Raw genomic sequence first — 20,777 nt, 5'->3', positions numbered from 1 at the left:
ATCTTTGGAAGAGCAAACCCTGAGAGGATTAGGACGCAGCATGGAAGAGTCAGGAAGCATGGTGGGAAGTACTGTGGAGGCTGAGACATGTTCTGGCCTCCAATTCTCCACTTCTTTAGAAAAACCGCTGGTTTTCACATAGCCTCTCTGAGCCTCAGCATCTTTGGAAAATCCCCGAGGGAGGGCCATATGGTCTCCACTTCTAAATGTTACTGAGCCTAAAATGATGTACTGGATGGCAACCTGGCTTTTTCTTTCAGGTCCTGAACCAACTTTTATTTCCTGAATACAGGTGTACACTACTGGGTAATGGTTAATGTAATGGTAATGTGTCATGGTTAAGAACATGCCCCCTGAAGTCAGACTGCCTGGGTTCAAATCCTGTCTCTTCCACTGATTTACTGTGTGATCCTGCAAAAGTTACTAATGTCTCTGTGCCTCTGTACATCCTCTACAAAAGGAGGAGGATGGTACCTATCTCTTGTGTTGTGGTGAAGAATCATGATGCTATCACAGGGTCTGGCACTCAATAAGCATGCTGCCATTTATCAGTATTGTCACTGTGTGTGCCCACATGTATCCCATTGTACTTGTACTTGAGTTTTCTATGTAAAAGTTTTTGCTTTTTTATTTTTTTTTGATGGATTATGGATTTGTGAGAGTCACATGATCTTTGCAGGCAGCGAGCTCACACTGTAGTGGTAATCACTGGGGGACTGCAGCTTCTGATCCAGCAGGTCTGGGGAAGAGCCTGCAAGTCTGATTTTCTAACAAACTCCTGTGTGATGCCCATGCTGCTGGTCCCAGGGTCATAGTTTGGGTAGCAAGGCTTTCAGGGACACTGATTACAATATAGTTAACAAAGAGCCAGAGAGGTCAATATAGGCTGGCATGGACTTAAAAGGAAGATGAAATGTGGTCTCTTCAATAGGGAAGCATGTTTTCTTAGTGTTGCATTAAGCGTCTCCGAGCTGATGATGTGAAAGACAAGCACTTCTAAGGACATGGGTATGGATTCTTACTAATTGATCAAAACCATCAAGACTGTAGGGCAACACAGCTTGCAAATAATAATTGCTAAATGGCTGAGACATTGTCCAGGGTGTGCGTATATTAATAGGAATCTGATATTGCAAAGATGACTTTGATATTACTTCATATTTGTTCTCTGTGCATTTGCCTGAAATTCCCTCACTGAAGTCGTTGGAACCACTAACTATCCCGTTCCTCTCTAGAACTTCAGTTTAAATAACCAGAAGTGCATTTGCTTCCCGGTTGAAGTTCTGTTTACTTTGCAACTTTCAAAGGGTGACGTGTCCTTTTCTGAATATTTGATTGGAAGCCCAGAATTCAAATTGATATCTCTGCCTCCCTGACTTGTGGCTGAGAAAGCTGTTACTCACAGGCAGTTCTCCCTAAGATATGTGTCTGCATCTGAAATCATCCCACCAAGCCTCTCCTGGCCACATAATGTTGAAAGAAATAGCCAGGCCTGCAACAAAAGTTAATGAAAGGTGACAAGCATTAAATAAGAATATGAGATGAGCCCACAAGAGAGTACCGCGTGGAGGAGGGTATTCTCCTCATACCAAGCCAAATAAAGGCTCCAGGCATACCCATGGCAAGCTTGAATGCTCTGTTCCAACTCCAGGGAGAGCCTGTGTTTACCTGTTGCTGGAGCTCCTCTGCGCTCTAGAGCCAAGAGTTGGAAGAGGGGTAAGAAGGATGTGGACATCCTAGGACTGGCTTGGTGGGGGCCGGAAGACTGGAGAAAATGGAAGTCAATCTCCAGTCCCTTGGTGCTGGATGACACTCCCTTTCTTGACAGGGACTAAAGGATCCCAAATGTTGGCTTTAGGCTAATGACTGCATATAGACAGGCCTTGAAGGGAAAGGGCAAGTAGAGCTCTCACCCTGTCTTTTCCTAAAACAAGAGAATGTATCAGAAGCCCACAGAATTTCTGCCTCCATCACCCCCAACTTTTCCCTCCAGACATCAAATGGGAATATCTGGCCAGTCTTCAGAGAGCTCTCAGAGACACTTCTAGCCCTGCCCAGTCATTATTGTCATTTATGCAAATGAAATAGCACTTATATCTAATTAACAGAGAACACAATCATAATTTATATCAGTAAGCATCACATCAACCATGCTGGGATTTTTTTTGACTTGATCTCAGCTTTAAACTGAATTTTTAAAAAATTCCAAATGTTTGTAGTTTGATATGTATGTATGTATTATTTTTGCTCACAATTTAAGGAAAACAGATGAAACTTTGCTTTGAAGGTATAGCAGGCATTTGAAAGAATGGGTCACATAGGTATAGCACTAGGAAAAAAAACCCATAGCTCCCTGGTGACCAGCCTTTCATAAATTCCAGGCTTCTAGACTAGAATGATCCCAGAAGAGTCACAATCACCCCAAGGCCCACCTACTGCTCCCCTAAAAAAGTGTATGGTTTTGAAGGAACATGACCTGAGCAGGTGCCTTGCAAAAATATAGGTTGTTTCAAAAAGACAGAGAAGGAAGGTATTGGAACTGATGCAGGCCAGTCAGGGGCCATTTCTGAGAGTTTGCCATGTACCAGACACTGTGCCATGTCCTTTATACACGGTTTCATGCATTTATATATCTTTACGGTGACACAGTCCAGTAGGAATTACTAATTCCCATTTTACAGAGGATTGTTGTGAAGATGAAGTGAGTTGTACACACTAAATACTACATAGGGGTTTATTACTAATATTAGCTTTTTAGGCTGAACTGTTAATCAGAACAGAAAGAGTTGTTCATATGTGATGGAAAGAAAGCCATGTGCTGTAAGTCTCTCCCCTTTTCTGAGTTTATTTTCCTCACTTCCTCTTTCCAAAATGACTGTCTTTTCAAAACACAAATCTGGGTGTGCCTGTCTTTTGCTTAAATTTCATCCGTGGCTCCTTATTGCCTATGGAATAACGTCCAGGCCCTTCATCGTCTGCCTCCTGCCAGGCCTGCAGGCTACCAGTGCTGGCCAGGCCGGGACGTGTTCCTCCCTGACCCAGCAGGCCTGCTGCCTTGTCCCCTATGGGGCACACACACTGTCACATCGGCCTGGAGTGCCACTCTGTGTCTGGCTTTGCTTTAGCAAAATGCTTACCATTTGATTTGAATAGGCTCTTAAAATAAATGTGTAAATGAATTAAGGTACTTGGTGACTCAATATGTTGGATTTGAGCAAATGAAATTAATCTTGAATCCAGCACACAATTTTCTCATTTTCGGCTTGGGATGGGCAATTGAGTGCAGATAAAATGAGGAGATGAAGCCTCCTTGGCCAGATCCCCAGAACTCAAGGCCTTGAAGGTCGGGTAGAATTCTTGGCACCTCCCCAAGCTCCAGTCTCCCACATTGAGTTTGTTCTGTTGCTTACTTTGAATTTCTTGAGTCCCTTCAGAGCCGATGGCAGAGAACCTAAGAAAGTGTGAGTGCTCGCTCGCATGCGCCTTCTGTGGAAGGGAAAGAAGCTCCCCGCTGCCCGGAACTGCCTCGCACTTGGTGCACGTTCCCGGTCAGTCAGTCGTCACCTCCGCCACAGGGCGCTTGCTGCAGCTCCGCCGTCCGCCCACACTGAGTGTGGGCTTTGACACCTCCTCCCCCAGCTGGACACCACTTGGATTCCACAGGGACACATCGGCAGACAGTTTCATACTTAATAAATTAAAGCGAGGTAACTGTTTCCAAATGTTCAGAGATAAACTCTGGACCCATGCGTTGCTCTCACTGGGGAAGGATGACATAATGGGTGTGTTTGTGTGTGTGTGTGTGTGGTGTGTGTTTGTGTGCAGGTGCTGAGTTTCTATCCCCTTCCTTTATGAGGCTATTGTACTCTCCTGAACTAAACTATTAGACCCTGCTCATTTCTCTGTCCTTTTGCCCTAAATTGCTTTTTTATTTTCCACTTGTGGTTACAGGCTTCCTTTTGCGGACTTTGCTTAGAGTTTATATTGTTACAAGAGAATAATTGGATTGGGTAGATTGTCCTCTTTCACCAGATATTTGTATGATTCAGCCTTGAAACAGGGTGGAGAGCTTCTAATTTGCTTGAATTCCAAGGTTTTGTGGGGTTTTTTTTTTTTTTGGTTTTTGATTTTGTTTTAGACAGAGTCTCGCTCTGTCACGCTGGCTAGAGTGCAGTGGCGTCATCACAGCTCACTGCAACCAAAAACTCCTGGGCTCAAGCGATCCTCCTGCCTCAGCCCCCAGAGTGCTAGGATTACAGGCGTGAGCCACCGCGCCCAGCCTTGAATTCCAACTTTATGTGACTCTTTGTGGATCCTTCCCCCTTGTTCCCCCTGCAAGCAAACTGTGTTCTCAAAGTACTTTCTATTTGTGTCTTTTAAAAGCTTATCATATTATTAGTGATTTTGACATATGTCTAAGGTCCTAAAGGAGATTGAGCATTATATGCACTTGTCTCTTCAGTGCTTAACAGATTAAAATTATTCCATAAATGATTTTTAAGTATATGAATAAATGAACAAAAGAACAAGTTACAAACTGATTGTGAAACCTCTTTTCCTGAAAATAATCAAGAATGGGATTAACTAAAGCAGCGTTAAACTTTGGGGGCCCTTACTCTGTTCCCAGGACCTCTTGAAATCTTAAACTGAAACCTAACATAAACCTGAAGAAATTTGCGAAATTTGCCTTACTACATGTACTTTTTCCTACCATCTATTATTTTTCTCATTTTAATCACTGCAACAAATACTCAACATAAAAACTCTGTTTAGATTTCTTAATTACTCAACATAAAAACTCTGTTTAGATTTCTTAATTAATATATACTTAAACAATTAGTTAACCTAAGTAATACATGCAATTATTGATTAACACAACAAATCATCATAACCACTCACTGCCATATACTGTGCAAGGCGTTGGTGATAAAACAATGGAAAAGGTTAACACAGTTGCTGCTCAAATTGAGCTTAACACCTACAGTGGGGAAAGTAATAAAAAGTCAGTTAACAAGGAAAAGAATTACAAATTTTGATGAGTGCTAGGAAGTTAACAGGGTACTGAAATCATGAAAACCTGTGGGGCACACATTAAATGGAGTGTTAGGGGTAAGTCTCCGGGGGGACAGAGGTCCAGATTACAAGTAGAGGCAACACTACTGACCTGTGGGTCCCAGGGATTGGAGAGCGTGTATGCCAAGCCTCTGGCCCAGGACCCAGCACATACAAAGTGTTCAGGAGCTGACAGATGTCAAGGTGACCGTTTTGTTCTTGCTCCCTGCTCTCTCTGCCCGTGGGTTAATCTGGTCTCCTCTTCAATGGTGCCATTCTTAGTTCCTCCAAGGTATGCACAGTTCTTCCTGAACACCTGCTGGCTTTAGCAATGGAAAACCCTCCATTAAGTCATTCCGTAGGTCCAGAAAGACTCCCCTGAAAACTGGATGATGTCATATGTGGAGAAGAGGCTTTGGGCTCAGCCAGGCTCTCCAATGTGACAACAGGTAAAAGAGGAGTTGTTAGGTAAAATAGGGATAGGATGTCCTCAAGAACAGCCAACTAGTCCTCCTACCTTAGTGACAGAGAGAGGCTCAGGACCCCTCTCCCCTGGCATTCCCCCAATGGGACCTTGGAGTGTTCTGTCTGAATTATTGGCAGGAGTGGTGACTGACACTTGTATCTGAGAAATGAGCTGAAGCTTCCCCAGAGGAAAAAAAGGTCCTCTGGGCCAAATAGTCCACCCTTACCCTAAGCTCACCCCCACCCCTGCCTCTAAACCAAGCACAGGCTAGAAGCACTGCTTGAATGTGATGTGTTATGGTGCAGATACTGCAGAGTATCCAATACTCATAGTGTGCAGTCGGTTCTGCAGATACTGTTCCGCAATGCATGGAATAAAACCTAAGGGATGCAGAATACTGTGCCGCTTATGGAGACCCCATGCTGCCTCTGTTCAGACTAATAGGGCCAGCGGAGCCCTTTCCCTTTGGTCCTTGTGCACGTTCTTGCTGAATCAGCTCATTATTTACTAATAATGTTGACATAGGATCTGACTTTATTATCATTATTTAATTTTAATATTGGCTACTTAGCCTAATGATGATTAGTATTTAACTTTAATAAAGGCTGTTTAGCCTAATGATGACTTAAGCAGAGCCTGGATGTCTGAGTGAAGATGTGAAGGGAATATCCATCATTCTAACACCAAGTTTGGGTATCTCATTTAAATTCCTGCCAAACATCAGGTCAAACCAAGTAGTGAGAAGCACTGCTAATGGGATAGAAAAGCCTTAGAAACTAGGTTGAAGTGTTGCGCATCTAGGTAGAAACGGGTATTTGAGGACAAAAGTACCACATAAAAACACTTAAAAGTTTTTATTTCATATTTTGAACAGATAATACATTTTCATGACTCAAACATCAAAAGTGTGATCCCTGCCCTGCGTCTACCCAGTTCCCCGTGCCCCAACATTCCCCTTTCTGAAACGTTCCTAGAAGTTTCACACGCTAAAAAGTTGAGTTGGTGGCTGGGGAGAGAAAAATTAAGTTAGTAGCTGGATGGCAAAGGATCCCGTCCAACTAGCCTCTCGTTTCTGGGAATAGGCCAGTCGAATCACACAGTTGTGTCTGGCATTGTAGACGGGCTCTCAAAGTTAGGCCTCTACATATGATGCAGGCAAACAGATCTTTAAGGAGAGACATTTCTATGGAAACAGAAGACAAACAAAAGTTAATGTCTGGAGTAGTCTACAAACTAGTTTCTTTTAGAGTCTGGAGGGCAGTCAGCTGAGAAGACCAGTGGCAATCTAACAGATTTTCCTGGATTGTAGTCTGTGTGAAAATTTGTCCAAACACAAGCTGTTGTGGTAATTTTTCTTCAAAGCCAAGTTTGACTAGCTTCAGCCCGTAAAGCCTTAGGAAAAAGGCAGTTTTAATTTTTAGTGCTTCCAAGTCAGAAGGGTAGGAGAAAAATTGAAAACGTTTGTCTGAAAAGTCACAGCCAGATATTGAAGGAAAAAAAAATTCAAGATTCAGTCCAGATAATAAGAAAAACACCTCAAAAACAATGAAGAGGGTTAGAATCTAATAACAGGTGCACTGTAGTTTTCTTTTGAAACATTTTTCTCTCTCTCTACTCCCCCTTTCTACCAAAGATATTTATAAGACTGGTTTGTTTGTAAGATAAGTTAGTTTTATTAACTTGGCCTGATTATTTCCATAAAATACAAGAAGAATAGTGATTTACTATTTAGGCTGTTTTCAAGTTGGCTTTGCTGGAACTTTTCATAAGGTGTCTCAGATTAGACATTTAAAAGCCACTCAAGGCTAGGAAGCCACGTCAAGGATTTAATTTGCCTTCAGACTATGTCTGTAATAATTGTACAAATTGGGTGGATTCCTCTCTTCTTGAGGTCCTCAGAATATTTGGAGGTTCCTCGGCCTGTGAGAAAGTGACATTTTTTACCTATCACAAGGCAACCAAGTGAACTGTGTATTTAACATATCAGCCCAGTTTCTCCAGGGGCTTCTATTGGCTTCGTAATGTCAACCTCAGTTCCTCACAGCTGTCTGTCATATGTGAAAATATGGTATTACAGGCAAGGCCTTGGTCATATAACCAGTATTTCCAGTTGTGTTCTGTTATATGATGAACAGATTCTTCTTGAGCTTATGCAAATAACTATATTGCCATAAACAAGAATACTCATGAACAGTGTTAAGAATTTTGGAAGGATAAGGCAGAGAAAAGCAAATGTTTCCATCATTTTCACAGTAGTATACTTGACCCAGCTGCTATAAAGCTTAAGAAAAAAAATTTATTTAACTCTGGAAAACAAAACATAAAAATAATCAGTAATGTTTCAAACAAAAAAGCCATTAAAAATTATAATCCTTCGTAAGTTTATTCCCATGTAATTAATTCTTGTTCTGCTTGTTGTTGAGTTAGTAGTTTTGTGAGTCAAGTTTTTTCCATTGGAACTTTTGAAATTCTTAACCAGTCCAATTGGATAATCTCAAAGTCATCAGCAGAGGTCCGAACTTCAGACTACCTGTCCAAGGCTTTTTATCCTTCTCGTGAACGTTTAAGACAGAACATTTTAGAAGTACAGCTGCTTGCAAAAATCTTTTAGAAGAAACATCAGGGTAAAGCAGTTTCCTGTGGACAAGACTTAAAATGGCCATGGCTAAGTATTTGATAAGACCTTATAATAATGCAATCAAGAAGAAAGTCTGGTTATTTATGTGGCATATAAAACTTAACATTAGAATTATGACTGATAACATTTATATACCAAGACATACCAGATTTCTAGGAATCATATCAAATCTTGGAACACATGAATAACACGTTTACACAGATACAACTCAAAGAAAATTAAACACCATTTCTTATTTTACAATGCTTTCCACATGATTTTTAACCTACCAAATAAGACTAATATGTCTCTCTTGGACTTCTAAGGGCCCTTCGGGAATATTTATGTTCGTTCAAGGTCAAGAAGACTTAATATAGAATTTGAAATTTGATTTTGAGAATTCTGTCAAAAATAAGAGTTCAAAACAGTTGATCAAAAATAGGATTACAGGTCATTGGGAAACAATAGTCCTTCATTTAACCAAAGTGAAAATTAAAAGATTTTAAAAAGCAAAACCTCTCTCTGGGAGGCCGAGGCGGGTGGATCGCTTGAGGTCAGGAGTTCGAGACCAGCCTGAGCAAGAGCGAGACCCCGTCTCTACTAAAAATAGAAAGAAATTATATGGACAACTAAAAAATCTATATAGAAAAAATTAGCCGGGCATAGTGGCGCATGCCTGTAGTCCCAGCTACTCGGGAGGCTGAGGCAGTAGGATCGCTTAAGCCGAGGAGTCTGAGGTTGCTGTGAGCTAAGCTGACGCCACGGCACTCACTCTAGCCCGGGCAACAAAGTGAGACTCTGTCTCAACAAAAAATAAATAAATAAATAAATAAATAAATAAAAAGCAAAACCTTTATTCTTTGATAGCAAGAAGACTCAGTTTTCCAAATAATCAAAAGACCTAATAAAAACAACATGAGGCACACAGAATATGTTCCTCTTTCTCTCCTTGCTCTCTCTCTCTCTCTCTTTTTTTTTTTTTGCAGTTTACTCAAAGGGTGAGAAAAATCTTTTAGTATTTTTTATCAATATTACATGAAAATCTTATTTAAAAGAGAAAACCAAATTTTACTTTTGTATCAGTGTATTAATGCTAAAGCTAATATGAATAAAACCTTATAAAAATATATATCCAATATTTGCCAGCTTTGACCACATAAGATTTTTATAAACTCTTTACAAATTTTTTATTCTCTTTGCCCCAAATTTTTTACATTCATTTAGTTTTATTTATATCATTTTGTTATTTCTTCATTTTGAAACAACATTTAAATAACATCTACAGTAGACAAAATTACTTTTTTAAAATAAAAACCACATTCTTATGCCTTTTTATAATTTTCCTCACTAAAACACATCTCACCCTCCCTGTACATTTTGTATACAAAATTGTTGCCCTTATTTCTAGTAGCTTTAATTACATATGGTGTTACAATTTCTCTTAGTAACTTTAATTTTCAGTGAAAAACCTAGAAAGTAAGCAATTTGGTTATTTATAAAAACATTTATGAAGACATATTTTATAATTTTTGGAAACATAGGCTTTTTCATAGACCATTTTTAAGATGTGGAATAGGACATATTTACTATTTTTCTGAAATAAAAAGCCAAAAGTATATAAGCTTGAATTTATATTTAATAATTAATATTTTAATATTTTAACCTAATTAGATATGACTCAAACATTTCATGACTTATTTAATTTTTTTTTTTTTTTTTGAGACAGAGTCTCACTCTGTTGCCCAGGCTAGAGTGCCGTGATATCAGCCTAGCTCACAGCAACCTCAGACTCCTGGAATCAAGCAATTCTCCTGCCTCAGCCTCCCAAGTAGCTGGGACTACAGGCATGTGCCACCATGCCTGGCTAATTTTTTCTATATATATTCTTAGCTGTCCATATAATTTCTTTGTATATTTTTTTAGTAGAGACAGGGTCTCGCTCTTGCTCAGGCTGGTCTCCAACTCCTGAGCTCAAATAATCCACCCGCCTCGGCCTCCCAGAGTGCTAGGATTACAGGCGTGAGCCACCGTGCCTGGCCAACTTATTTAATTTAACATAATATGACTTTAAGATTTTAAATTACTGAAAAGATTTTTTAAATTATAAGTTTATAAATGTTTCATATTTACCTAATTTACTCATTCTTAACAATTACATTTACATTGCTCATGTAAAACAAAGCTAGCCATTTAACTAAATTTTTCTTTGTAAAAAGCAGAACCAGGTTAGCCCTGAACCATCCAGTCTCACCTTAACCTAGACCTCTGAAATACAGAACATGGGTACCCTCCCCAATGTTCCCCCTCAGTCATCCTGGGTCTTAAGTACCCACATGGCACCCAGGGTAACCTGTCCGAGTCTTGGATTCAAATCCTAGGTATAGAGCCCAGGACAAAGGACAGAGCTGTAAAGATGATGCCTGGAGAATTCAACACTTCCCAGTATGACCAGAAGACAGGAGTGAACCAGGGAGGACAGGGCCATATTGGGCCTGGCCGTGCTCTATAGCCAGTGGCCCATATGTCCCCACGTCTCACTGTAGTCGTGTATCCAGACCCTAGAATCCAAAGGCTCAAAACCAAAGACATAAGTTCACAGCAAGATCTGTGCAAGGCTTCAGGGCAGCCCAGTAGCCAGCCCTTACAGCTTTAGCTCACAGACAAATCAAGCAAGTATCCAAAATATTACAGAAGCAATAGTTTTATTACCTTAAAACATAAGGAGAGAACATAAACCTGACCAATAGACCCAGGCAGAAATGTCTAAATTAAATTCTGAAGACAAAATTTTTATTTTGTTTTACCAAAAATTTTAAAACTAGTTGTATTTACCAACGATTTATTAAAGTCACATGAATCTGAAAAGCATTTGGACTTATTTACTTGATTTATGAGTATTTACTTATTTCTAAATCAATTTGATGCCATGTAGACCAGCAGTCCCCAACCTTTTTGGCACCAGGGACCAATTTCATGGAAGACAATTTTTCTACTGAGCGGGGGATCAAGGGATAGTTTTGGGATGATTCAAGTGCATTACATTTATTGTGCAGTCAGACCTCCCTGCTAATGATAATCTGTATTTGCAGCCGCTCCCCAGCGCTAGCATCACTGCCTCAGCTCCACCTCAGATCATCAGGCATTAGATTCTCATAAGGAGCACGCAACCTAGATCTCTCACATGCAGTTTACAGTAGGGTTCGCTCTCCTATGAGAATCTAATGCTACTGCTGATCTGACAGGTGGCAGAGCTTATGCGGTGATGAGAGTGATGGGGCACAGGTATAAATACAGATGAAGCTCCACTTGCTTACCTGCCTCTCACCTCTTGCTTTGTGGCCCAGTTCCTGATACCAGTCCATGGCCCAGGGGTTGGGGACTGCAGATGTAGACAACATACAAGCACATGTGTAGACATATACATACATGTAAGCATAACATATAACACACACGTACACAAAAGCCAAAGAGATCAGGAGTACCAGTGCAAAAGACAGCAGAGCTTTAAACTGAGAGGAGCCTACTCATGACTCCTGGGACTTTGTGAGGAAGACAGGGGACCCCAAAACAAAAGGGGGTCAGTGGTAACTTTTTGTGTTTCTCAAGGGGTCTCAGAGTTGCTAGAAGTCCCCCCAGATACCTTTTGAAGGTGGCAAAGGGAAGGTGGGGCAGAAGTAAATGGAAGAACAAGTTTTAGAGGAGCCACTTTGGGCGGGGAAGAGGGGCGGTTAAGTTTTCCAAAAGGTCAGTGAAGTTTTAGTTATCAGGGGTTTGAGAAAAAGGGGTCTAGTCAACCAAAACATTCCCATGGGAGACATAGGATCCAAAAGAGAACAGAGAAGCTTAAAAAATACACAGTCTGGATGTCAGCTTTTAATGCAGCAGACTTCTGACCAGAGAGCTCTTTTAAAAATCCTTTTACATTTCTTATTATTAGATTTCAGCTAGGACAAACAGCAAATATTCCTGGTTTAAAAAAAATTTTTTTAAACCAAAGGTATCCCCCAAGTGATTCAGAACCCAAACCAATACGCCTTTTATGACTTAACCTAGGACACACTATGCCTCTCTTAAAGGGTGCAAAGAAGCAGTCTTCACAAGGCCCACAGCCACCCCCAAAGACAGCTGGAAGGAAAAAGAGCCTTAGGGATGAACAAGAAAGCAGTATCTGTCTATGGGAGGGAAAAGGATCAGTAACAAATGGGAACCCCAAAAAGTCAAGAGTCACACATATATAAATTCAAAACAAATAGTTCAAACTAGTTCTTTTAAATGTTTCTTTTTTCTCCTGTGTTAAAAGATTTGTATCTCCAAGGGTCTGGTTCCCTGACTGTGTAACCAACCCGGGTCACAGCAGAAAAAGCACAGAATCCTGGCCCAAGCCCAAGCCCCACCACCCTGTCAGACCAGCAGTGACATCAGACCCTCATAGGAGCCCAACCCCCACTGCAAATTGCGCATTCGAGGGGTCCAGGTTGCAGGCTCCCCGTGAGAATCCAACACCTGATGATCTGAGGTGGACCCAAGGCACTGCCACCCCCACTCTCCCAGTCTGTGGAAAACTGTCTTCCATGAAACTGGTCCCTGGTGTCAAAAAGGCTGGGGACGGCTGCTCTAGGCTACAGGCTGGAGTATCTTTCTCGCAAATCCTGCAGAGGATCCAAAGCTGACAGTTTAAACATACAAAGAATTTTTTACTTTGTTTTAAATCTGATTTCTGCCTTTAAAAATCTTGCCTGCCAAGGGAGTTTTTAGGCTCTTTTGTATTTTTTCATTGGTACCGATATGATAGCTTTTTAAGATGAGAACTCTCTAAAAAGTATTCTTTTAAATGTAGCCAATTGATTCATTCCGTAAGCAACTGAAGCCAATACGCCTTTTTCACGGAAAGTCCCAGAGGTAACTTTCTAGGTTTAGAATACCATGGATGTAAGTGGCGTTTTTCAAATGGACACAAAAGATGTGGCCCTTGTGATCACAAAAAACTGGACTGCCAGGTATAGGTTAAGATAGCAAAAGACCTTGGTTGCTACCGGTAGTTAGGGATGGTGTTTGAGCGCAGGGTGTCCACGGTCTCTCCATGAGCATATGGACACATGGATACATGGGAATGCCTCCAGTCACAGACCTGCCATGTATGACACTGGACAGGCCCTCCTGGGAGCACTAGCCAGGCAACAAAGATTGAGACAACAAAAGCCCCTTGTGGATGGGCCTCCTTATTAAGACAGACTCCCCAAGGGCTTGGCACAGTCAGAAGAAAGAGTGCTCACCATCAAATTGGTTTTAACTGATCAACACCTAAGCGCACATATAGGAATAACATTCATCGGGTGTCAGGCAGATGGGAGGTGGGAGGAGGGGATGGGTATATACATACATAATGAGTGCGATGCGCACTGTCTGGGGGATGGACACGCTTGAAGCTCTGACTAGGGGGGAAGGGCAATATACGTAACCTAAACTTCTGCACCCCCATAATATGCTGAAATAAAAAAAAAGAAAAAAAGAGACAACGCTGCTTATAACTTTGTATGTCTCAGGGTTCCCAGTCCTTTCAGACTGGCCACTGGACGTGACCTGAAAAATCACACCCTGCCCCCTAGATGGCAGAGACTAAGGGAGAGTGCTCCCCCTTGGTTACAAGTCAACTCTTAAAGGCATGAAGCAAGACAAAAGGGAACCTCATCTGGTTTTTATTTCGGGGACCCACAGCACTGTTTGTCTTAAACAGACGCCAGTCTGATGAGAACTGTAAAACTCCCCGGTATATATGGAAGGAAGCCGGCTTGCACAGTGGGCTCGCAGCAGGGTTTAGGCCTGTGTTCTACCCCATTTCTACCCTATGGTACCCCTCCTTATGACAGAACAGTGCAGGATGACAATGACAAGGGAAAAAAACAAAGACTATTTCTGGGAAGAAAAGGATCAGACGATATGAATATTTATACCCAAAAGACACCAGAGTTGCTGCACTTAAGACTCGTCATACACATGCTTTTCTCCCATTAATCTTAAATTTGGGAAGGAAAACGAGACAAACAGTGATTTCGCCATCTGCTCCACCCAATTCCACAAAGAGACCAGGAGTCTGACTGCATTTCCCACCCCTCTGCTGGGTGGTCGGGACCAGGGTGCCCCTAGGTGTGGCTCTCGGAAGATGGGAGAGGTTTTGGTTCTCCTGCTCACAGCACCGAGACTGCAGGGGCCAAGGGGAAGCTTCTTCCTTCGTGTTCTGCAGGTTCACTGAACGTCAACAAAAGGCAGATTGCTAGGAGAAAAAGCGTATGAAATTTATTCTAATGTGCATAGCAAAGGGGGATCGCAGGAAAATGATTACCCAGTACCCCAGTGGGGCGCAGGTGTTCATCTGCCCTTTTTCAGAGGGAAGGGGAGAGGGGGCAAATGTGGCAATCTGAGGGATAGTAAGTGATTTTGGGGGGGAAATGAATGGATTTGGAGAACATACAGCAGCCTGGGACAGAGTCTGTTAGGCCTACAGACAGTCAATGGCTGGTAAATGATTCTCTTTGAAATGCTGAATGGGACCAAAATAGAAGACAATGGTTCGTGATGAAAGCGTGTCCAGGTGTGTTGACAGACTTGAGTCTTTCTTCCTGCAAGATTAGTTAAGTTAATGAAAACTCAGGGAGGGGACCAGAGGTAATTGTTTTCTTTGGCCAGTGCAGGCTTTAGGCAGGTGGGGGAGCTTCAGAGGACAGATTTGAGAGAGACAGAGGATTGAGAGCTGGGGTGGAGGTTGGGGGGGGGGGGGGAAGGTCAGAGAGACCTGGAGGTGCTTCGTTAGTCTAGCATGTCAAAGTGCCATATTTTGGGATATTTGTTTCTGAGCCCCAACACTGCAATAAATGCACTTATATGTGGGTCAGTTTACATGTTTGCAATACCTGTTGGATAAACTCTTAGAAGAGAGTCAAGAATACATATGTGCTTGTGATTTTAATAGCTAGCAGTGGCAGATTGCTCTCCAGAGTGGTTAAAAGAACTAACACACCCACCAGCAGTGCATGAGGGTGGTTTGTTATCCACCTTCTGGATTTTTGCCAATCTCATGAGTGAAGAGTGGTATCTCCTGTAGTTTTCACTTGCATTTATCTTGAGTGAGGTTGAGCATCTTTTCCTGTGTTTAAGAACCGTTCAGGGCCTAGACTAGGGTGAGATGAGTGAGGTGCCTTGGGTGCAAAATTCAAGGAAGCATGTGCTACATTCTCAGGGTCTCCTTCAATTTTGTGCTGCAGGAACCTGTCCGCCCTAATCCCAGCCCTGACCGTACCCTCCTCACCCAGGAACCATTTACATTCCTTTTGTGTAATCTGTCTTCTCATAATCTTTGCACATTTTTCTATTGGGTTGTTGATCTTTTTCTTAACTTGTAGAAGCTTCTTGTACATTAAAGAGATTATTTATGATATACATTGTTTTGTATATCTTTTGTTTTTTGGGTTGTTTTTTTTTTTTTGTCGAGTGGCCTCTTGACTTCTGCTTTGGCTTATGGGGTTTCATTTCTTTTTTGCCATGCAGAAGTTTAAAAATTTTTTAAATGGCCAATTTAGTAATTTTCCTTTTTTTGATTCTGGATTTTGTGTCATTGAAAGACCTGTGTTTTGAAATTAGAAAAAATAATTCTCCTGTGGTTTTTTTTTTTTCAGTAATTTATGGTTCTATGCTTTTACATTTTTATAGTTTACACTAATCCATTTGGAATTTACCTAGTTTATCCTGTGAGGTATGGATTCAATTTTACTTCTTTTCAGGCGACACAGTTAAGCCTTAACCATAATTGAGCAGTCCATCTTTCCCCCACTGTTTTGGAGCTCTCTCCTTATTACTGTACATGTGTATATATTTTGGGCTTTTTATTCTAGTCCATTAGTCTCCATGTCTTTTCATATACAAATACCAGAACATACACTTTGAAAGAGAAATAAAACATACCAACATGTAAAGTTATAAAAGGTACGTTTGCTTTGCTTGGGGCTAATGCATTCATGGGCTTGGAATGGAAACCTTTCTTTTTTCCTCACTCGGAAAAGCCACCTGTGTACCTGTGCATAGGGGCCTCAGCGAGACTCCCTGTTTACAATATGTTTTTACTTGATTGAAAATGAACATTTCATGACTTTTTGGACCAGAATGGCAAAAGTTACCATTGTGAAAAGTCTTCCAAATGACAAGGTAGGCCAAGTCAAGATCTCATGGACAGTTGGGGGAGATCATAAAAAGAGAGAGAATTAGAAGAGTTATTGAAAACACAGACTAAAAGTTCTAGCAGCTGTTTGCTTTTGGAATATATTAGATTTGACAGAGGAAAAAAAATTGCTCCTATGGGCAGCTTTTGAGGTCCCATCTTGTGTCATTCAGTAAATAGACAGTCATTTTATTTTATTTTGTATGAATCATAGCAATTTTTATAAGTTTATCAACCTGTCTCCTAATGGTTTAAAATTTACTGTTTTTCCTACTTTCTTTTCTTTTGTTTTATTTTCACAATTCCCAGCAAAATGCTAGTAATTTTGATGCTTAAGAATATTCTAGACCTGGTCTCCTAACCAAGTCTTGAGAGGATGCCGGGGGAAAGATTATTTTCTTGTCCTACTACCTCCACACTTGCCCAAATGGATAAGGAAGGGAGACGGCTGTGATTTTCATACAAAGGGACCAGATACAATTGTGTGAAAAAGATCTTGGATTCAAACATGTGGTTTCCAAATATCAGCCTTATTTTCTCGAAACCACGCTTCACAAAATCTTAACGTATGTTTGTCTCCTTTGTGCGAGCTATGATGAACTTTCCGTGGATGAAGGATCTTTTTACCCTTTGGGTTTCAAATCAGTTTTTAAAAGCTTAATTTAAATACTTCCCCTTCTACAATGTGAGGTGCCAAATATACAGTATAAATAAAGGACAGTGCTGGGTGTTTCAACAGTGTTTGATGTCCTCTTAGTATTTCTCACTTGGGGAAAAATAAAAATAAGCTCTTTTTTGATAGACATTTAATTCCCTCAGAGTGAGGCTAGAGACCATCTAATAGTTTATAAATGGACGTCTGCGTCTTACTGCTGTGTTCCCACTTTTATAGATTATGTAGCACAAGATCAAGTAAATGTGCGACTTTTAGTACTGCTTGGTGATGACTTTTTCTAGAACTGGTTGATCGTGACATCTAGTGTTCAATAGTGAAATTACATGTCCTTCTTAAAAGCTTAAATTCCTGTTCAAGTCAGGGCTGGGAATAGAATAAATAGGCCAAATAGGCCGGGCGAGGTGGCTCACGCCTGTAATCCTAGCACTCTGGGAGGCCGAGGTGGGCGGATCGTTTGAGCTCAGGAGTTCGAGACCAGCCTGAGCAAGAGCGAGACCCCACCTCTACTAAAAATAGAAAGAAATTATATGGACAGCTAAAAATATATATAGAAAAAAAATTAGCCGGGCATGGTGGCGCATGCCTGTAGTCCCAGCTACTCGGGAGGCTGAGACAGGAGGATCGCTTGAGCTCAGGAGTTTGAGGTTGCTGTGAGCTAGGCTGACGCCACGGCACTCACTCTAGCCTGGGCAACAGGGTGAGACTCTGTCTCAAAAAAAAAAAAAAAAAAAAAAAACAATAGGCCAAATAAAATAAGTGGAAATGGAATTGGGGCAATAACTGGGGAAAATTCGAATTATAAGGATGAATTCTCCTTGATGACAACACCAAGAACTGTAAATAACACTTGGGGGCAATTGTGTCTGGACACAGACATGTAACGTGAACTGCTGTTCAGACTTGGTCCTGCGTCAGGTTATTTTTGTTTTTGTTTTTGCTTTTAGTTAGGTCCTTCTTTGGCTCTTTCAAGACCAGGTGTGAGTAAATTCACTTCCCAACTACCTTGAGCAAGTCATATAATTTCTCTGAGTTCACATCATAAAATTCTGTGATAATTAAATGAGATATTGTTTCATGTATAAAGATCTGGGCTCAGTGTGGGGTGCATTGTAAACAATAAATAGCACTGCGGGTGGTGGTGTGGGGAGGTGTTTGGGGTGTCATTTGCATGGATCTTGATGTCTAGGGGTAGCAAAGAGCAAAGAGAGACAGTGACCAGGTGCATACATTGGCCAGGATATTGTCACTGGATCCAGGGATCAGTAAACAACAGGAGCCGGTCATGATATGAACAGAAACTGTGAATCGTATGAGGCTCAGGTGAAGGGGGCCACCGAGGTTGAGAAGGCCACTACCCCACTGACTTGGGATACAGAGTGCAGGAGAGAGGGCTGGAAGGAAGCCTCAGACATCCTTGAGGAGAGTGGTTCACCTGTAGAGCTTTAAGACATAGTCACGTGCAGAGGGATTAAGTTTCTTAACTTTTCTGAGCCCCATTTTCCACTTCGTCAAGTGGGGATGCCAAGGGTACTGACCCTGCAGGCTTATGAGGATTAAATGAGAAGATACATATGGGAGCCTCAGCACAGCTTACTGAGCACACAATAACGAACTGTTTGCTAAGGGAGGAGATGAAAGCAGAAGATTCAAAGCAGGGCAAACAAAACCCGGACACGTTACTCTTTGACCTCTCCTTGCCTTTGTACTGGCTGTTCCTCTGCCTAGAAATCTCTTTCTTCCTTTATCTGCCCACACAGGTCACCTCTTGGTGGAGGATGCCCTGATTCCAGCAGGCACCATTGCTCCTTTCACTGTGTTCCCAGTCCCCATCCTGTCTTGTGCTTGACAACTTACTCTTCTTAGATTGTTTACACACCTGTGTTCCGTGATAAACAGCCCCTTGAGGGCAGACCAGGGAAGCTTAGGTGCTTAAGGAATATTGAAAGATTGATGAATATGTAGAAAATAGAGGAGAGAGGGGGAGAAGGAGAGGAGAGGAGCAGAGAGAGGGTGAAACATGTACGGGAAGATGTGAACTGAATCTAGGTGAAGTGTATATGGATGTTCATTGAACTATTTTTGCAACTTTTTATTTAGGTTTCAAAATACAAAGTCGAAAGGGAAAAAAATGAGAGATTTTTTTGTTTTCCATTTTAAATTCAAAGCATTTCTCTTTGGGCAGATTGGCCTGGGTTCTTACGCCTATCATTCCTCCTCCCCTTCCTTGTCTGGCCTCCCTGGGCTGCTCTGGGCACTCATGAATCCTGTTCGTGACCAAAGGGCAAAGCTGTCATCTCCGCCTGCAGGTCTCTTTACCCAAGTTGTTTCCCCTCAACTGGGGATCAACTTATAATTAAGAGAAAATTGGATCCCTCTCCTCACGCGTGAGCACCTCTGCCGGTATCACTTGGAAGCCACGATATGTTTCTGAGTTTGGGGTAAAGAAGGAGAGGGTTCAATTTTGCAGAGAGGAAGCATTGAAACAGTCCTTTGAAAATGCATGTTCATGTTAGAGGCAAAAAATAAATAAATAAATAAAACCAAAAACTCTATATGTGTCACTTCTGGGTCCCCCTCCTGGGCATTTGCAGAACAATAGCATCCCAGATCACTTGTAAAAAAAACTCCATATGCTGTGCTCTTTGAAAAGCTTGTTACAAGCTGCATGTTCAAAGCTATGTCCCTCTGCAGCATGACTGAGTAAACTGTCAAGCTCTGCTTAGATAAGCGCAATGGGCACATGTGATTTCAAAACTAAAGCAAAGGTACATAATAAATGCTTCTGTTTTGTTTTATTTTACTTTTTTAAGACAAAAAGGCCTGAGGCAAGCCTAGAAGTAAAGACTGCCACACTTCCTTTCTGTTTTGTGTGTTGCTTGAAGAAGAGTCACTGCTTCTCAATTGAAAGTCTATCCTTTGATTATCCAAGGCTGAGATGGTACTTTCTGAGCTAACAGACCTTCTTTTATCAACATAAAAACAAAAGCCAAAAACAGAACTTCCTGACAATGGAATGGCCTGCTCCCTGTAGTGACACCTTCCCTATTAAAAAGGATGCAAATGCTTAGTGAGTGCGTGATAAACTGGCTGGCAGCAGGCACAGAGAGAAGTCTGCAGGCTGAGTGTGGACAAACTGGTAAGCTGGATAAACTGGGACCAGAGGAGGGACGTTTACACTGAGTGCAGCTTTGGACACAATCACCGCCGGATCCCTTTCCATCTAAGATACAGCCAATCAGAAATTCCAAAGAATTCAGCGGAGAATCTAAATCACTGAATCCATCTGCAGTGTCCCAGACTGATGTCGTCTCTTCTACGGCCACAGATAGCATTGCTAATAGTGCCCAATCACGGATCAGTGTAATTCTCAGTCACAAGGTAGAAATGTGCCGAGAGAGTCCACGTGTCCTCTGTAGCCCAAGCCTCTCTCCTGAGCTCCAGGCTCACCTACTAATTTGCTACTGTTCATTTCCACCTACATGTCTCACAGCACACCCAAGCTGAATATGATAAAGCTGAGCTCATTATATTTACTTCCACCCTTGCTCATGCCCTTGGGTTTCTCATTTCAGCAAGTGGCACCTCGTCCCCCATGCCAGGCCAGCTGGACTTCTAATTCCCACCTCCCCACATCCACGCTGACCAAGTTCTGTCTGTCCTACAACCTTGCAGTCTCTTGTGTCGGCCCCTTCCTGGCCCTCTTGATGCCGTTGCTTCATTTCAGGTCTTCAGCATTTGTTCCTTGGACCATTGCAGG

This window comes from Eulemur rufifrons, chromosome 2 (assembly GCF_041146395.1).
Source record: "Eulemur rufifrons isolate Redbay chromosome 2, OSU_ERuf_1, whole genome shotgun sequence".
Taxonomy (NCBI): Eukaryota; Metazoa; Chordata; class Mammalia; order Primates; family Lemuridae; genus Eulemur; species Eulemur rufifrons.
This window is presented reverse-complemented; position numbering follows the sequence as displayed.